The following is a 4,940-nucleotide window of genomic DNA, read 5'->3' on the forward strand; positions in this document are numbered from 1 at the left end:
AAACATACTGTAAGTTTACTTGGTGGTATGAGGAATAGTGATTGTATTTTCCCTTGGATAATTTCAAATAGCTTATGGCCATGATATTCCTTATAGATATGATATTGGGCCATTAGAGATGCTATTTCCTCTTAGATGTGATATTGGGCCTTTAGAGATGTTATTCGTCCTAGATATTATAATTGGACTATAAAGATGATATTCCTCATAGTCATGATACATGACCTGTAGATACGAGATGCCTCATAGATGTGATATGCCATGTAGTTATAAGATATTCTTATTGATGCATTATGCCTCATAGAAGTGAGATGCCTCCTATATGTGAGATTATTATAGTATGCTTCATAGCTTATAAAGATGTTATACGTTGCGAATAAGCTATGGCCTATAGTTATGAGATGATTTATATATACATGATTATTGATATGAGATTCGGGTACGTATGTTGGCCTAAGGACGTGATTGTCATGTTATGATTATCTGGACATATTATTGGTCCAAGGGCCATCTTATGATACGAGTTGACAATACAGTAAGTGTTTATCCTTGTAAAGGGTGCAATTGTAGTTTATGAATATATATATGTGTATGTATTTTGATATACACATCTCTCCGATATGGGATAGAGGAAGATGCAATATCATGTTTATGACTCCAATGTTTGAATACTGGTGATGGCATGCATAGGTTTCGTACATTCATGATCGTTGCATTGATGGTTGATATGATTCCTACACTTTTGCAGCTTGCAGATCATAGTACGGGTTATCATTGTTGATGCATGCCTCGCGCGGAGTAGCCATGGTTCGGAGACTTAGAGTGAGTTCCTGATGTTTGGAGTATTACTTATATCTCTCTTATATATTAGACTATTCTCTATGTTGTATCCAAAGATAAATCATATCAGTGTATTTATTACTTCACTTTGCACTTTTGTATTATTATCAACTCTTGTACTGATACAACCAGGTTTTGTGAATTAATTATGTATTTGATCTTTTGTTACATTTATTCCGCATTATTTCCTTATTTTATTGGGTAGTCCGTTACTAGCTATTCCAGACTAGTAGTATGGCTTACCTACTAGTGGGTTATAGTAGGCGCCATCATGATCCAAGAAATTGGGCCGTGACAAGCCACATTCACTTATGACTTTGTGGAACTATCAATTCGATTATTGGACAGCTCATTTGGATTTTAGGCTCATTTCTCATTTTTGGAGCTTTAGCTGTTTAGGATTTGGTCACACACCAAAACTTCTAGTAGATGACCTCGGATGAGAATTTCAATAGCACCATCAACTTTGGAATATTGAGTTTAGACTAGGTGGACCCTTGGTTCAGGTCGAGAGTCTTTCAGACTCGTTTTGGTCTATTGAGTGGATTATGTGAAAAATTGAACTATAGGCATGGGACCACATTTAGCCGAAACAATCTCGATGAAAGTTTTGATGATTCCATCAGATACATAATGTATTTTACAAAGAATTTTCACTATTGGTGTATGTTCATAATCTCACGACCCAAAATTCAAGGGTCATGATGGCACTTGTTGCGGAAAACCTTGACAAGTAAGCCTATCATTCAAACTGATATACAAGGGGGGAAAAAAATAAAAATGACCCCAACGTAGGGCTTCTAGAACAAAGCTAAACCATACAATTATAACTAATGCGGAAAGAAACGTACTCAATAATACCAAATTCCAAAACCCGATGTCAAAGTGTAAGGACATAACTAGTACAACTCGAAGTCAAATAATAAAGACATCCAAAATAGTATATATCTTTGTCTCTGAAATACAATAAAGACATAGTCTAATAAGGAAAGATAGTTGACTCTAGACGCCTAAAATCAACCATTACCTTGAAAAGTTCCAAATGATGCCCGAAATCAAACACCGTGAGGTACACCCAAACTTGAATCATGACATAAAGGGCACAATGGTAGTAGGTATGGTCCACTTGTAATTAGTAGGTATCATAGGCCGACTGAGCAAAGTAGAAAATAAAACATACAAAATACATACTAGGGCACTTCACCAACAATCAGAAAATGTCCCACAACGGTAGCCCAGAACCCTTGCGCTAACAGTTCTATAATATCCACATATATCACAACAAAACACCAGAAAGGAATACAAGTATACATTTATACCACATATAAGAAAGTAAAAGAGAATAACATATACGGGAACATCAAGTACAAGGGAAGATTGAACGAATAGATAGGTAACAATTTAAATTGAATATATAATCACATCACAAGCATGATAAACTATATTCAATTCTGATGAAGATGATGATGATGATGATGTAATCCACGAGTCTGAGACTATAGCATAGCCTTTGAGACCGTCGTATAGTCTCCGTATACACCTAAGGAGCTAAAGGTACAAGAGGAAGGGCCCAAAGGGGGTTCTTCAACTCGTATACAATCCACATATATCCATATCTCCACCCTAGAACATCCCTCGGGGAGGGTTTATAAGATGCCACATTTTTTATTAGAAAATAATCTTGCCAGTGTTTCTCAGTATTTCCACGGTGGTAGCAATGTTTCATGAATTATTATGAGGATGTAATACTCACAACCAACCACAATGAATATTTACACAACCAACCACATTGAATATTTTCACAACCAATCACGTTAGCTAAATATCTACTCATTATTTCCAACCATTCACGAAATCTTACTTGATTCATATGCTAATAAAGTATGAATACATCACAACACACAATGTGTGCCATAACACGCTTTTCCATCAAAGAAGATACAATTATCATCTTGTATACAATGTCATCAATATAACATAGGACCCACCTGGTCCCGCATAACACATAATGTTCCAAAAACACCACCTAAAATCCCATATAGGCCCCCACACGGGCTTAACACATTAAGATAGACATTTTTCATGATTATTTCTCGCACCCTTAACATGATTTTGTATCAACATTAACTACCCAGCTAGTCTGAAAGAAATTAAGCCATAACCTACTTCAAAGGGCGAAAATTGGTCTGCAACACTTCAATCCCAAAGTCTTTCTCCCCACGAACAAACTCAAAATCACCTAAAATTTGGAAATTTAGAATCTATGTGGCAAAAGAATGCCAACAATACCCATATTGGTAAGTTTCAAGTTTGGGTCAAAACGGACCCCCGTAATGGTGTTCGAAAAAGAAGGAAAAAATCATAACTTTATTTCAAAAATATGTTTCCCATATTATTAGGAGTCTACAGCTGAAAACCAAAGAAAAAAAGGAGGTCCAAATCAAAGAAAAATTATTTCAAGCTTTTTCGGGTAAAAATTCCCAAAATCCATTTAAAAATCATGACTTAAAGTTATTTCGAAGATAAAATTGTGAGAAAATTGATAATTATAGGATTAGAAATTCACCCAAGTGAAAAAGGTTTGAAATTGGGTTTTAATTTGGAGAAATGTAATTTTTAGCATTTACGGGCCAAAATACCTAAATTTCATACTTTCATGCATGTTTAAAATAAGAAATAGATAATAAAGATTGAAGAAAATAATTGAAATAAGTGTTATGGAGCTTACACATGCTTAGAAGTGGAAGAAATAGCTCAAAATCACAAAACCTTAAGCTCCATGTCTCAAAAATTGTAAAAAATAGCAAAAACCAGGTATTTATATACCTAGGCATTGCAATTGCGGACTAGGTAATGCGATCGCAGTACCTAGTCAGTTAAGGGTATTGCGATTGCGGACAAGTGTCGTGATCGTGACATATGTCAGCAGAACCCAATCGTGATCACAGGTGTACTAGCTGGGGACTTGGTGCTTTCCAAGTCTCGAGCCCCTCAGGATTTATCCATAATCCTGTGAACAAAAACAAACTATGCTACCCTATCAAATTTGATGCTCCGGATCAATATCAGATTTTTTATAAGACATCATTTCCACAAAGTTGATCCCCAAAATCCAAAATCAAAACTTTCCAAACCAAGGGCAGAAATGAGATTTTAAAGCCATAAAACCACACCAACCATGTTACCTCTCTAAAATTGACGTTTTAGATGGTGCAGTTCGATCTGCCATCCGTCGCAAAGATAAAAATATATCAATCAAAATCAACTATAAGGCTCTTAATGCCCCCCAAAACCAAAATATCTCATAACTGGCACCAAAATGTATCGGGAATTGTGCTAATTATCCCTACACCCTAAAAATACCATATTGCAACCACAGGGAGCGGTAAAATGGCCAGATCACATAGAAACACATATTTCATATAATTCATCAAAATTAGGTTGTGACATAATCAACCACTAAAAATCTAGTTCTTCCTCAAACTAAGGAAGAGAAAAAACCCAAATCACCAAACAACTAGGGATAAGAACTATGCATATCAGACTCGACCTTTCAAACAGCCTCGTCTATAGGTCGATGCCTCCACTGGACCTTAACCACATGAATAACTCTAGAGCACAAATGTCTAACATCCCTAGCTAATATGGAGATCGGTTCTCAACAAAAGACAACCTCTCATCTAACTGAACCAACTTCTAATGAATGATATGAGACTCATCTGGAATGTAACGGTGAAAAATATAAGCATGAAAAACTGGATGAACAACTGATAAAATTGGGGGTAAAGATAACTAATAAGCCACAACACCAACAGTCTAAAGAAACTCAAATGGGACAATATACTTGTGGATAAACTTGCTCCTCTTCCCAAACCTCATCACACCCTTCATGGGTGAAACTCAAAAAAAAATACGATCACCAACACCAAATCTCAAGGCACAAAGTATACAGTTCGCATAGCACTTCTTCCTACTCCGAGACACTCGAAGCCTATACTAAATTATCTAAACTCTATCTAAAGACTCACAAAGCAAGTTCATACCCCAAGGCCTAACCTCAAAAACCATAAACCAACCAACTGGAGAGCAACAACAGCTTC

The sequence above is a fragment of the Capsicum annuum genome, chromosome 12 (assembly GCF_002878395.1).
Source record: "Capsicum annuum cultivar UCD-10X-F1 chromosome 12, UCD10Xv1.1, whole genome shotgun sequence".
Taxonomy (NCBI): domain Eukaryota; kingdom Viridiplantae; phylum Streptophyta; class Magnoliopsida; order Solanales; family Solanaceae; genus Capsicum; species Capsicum annuum.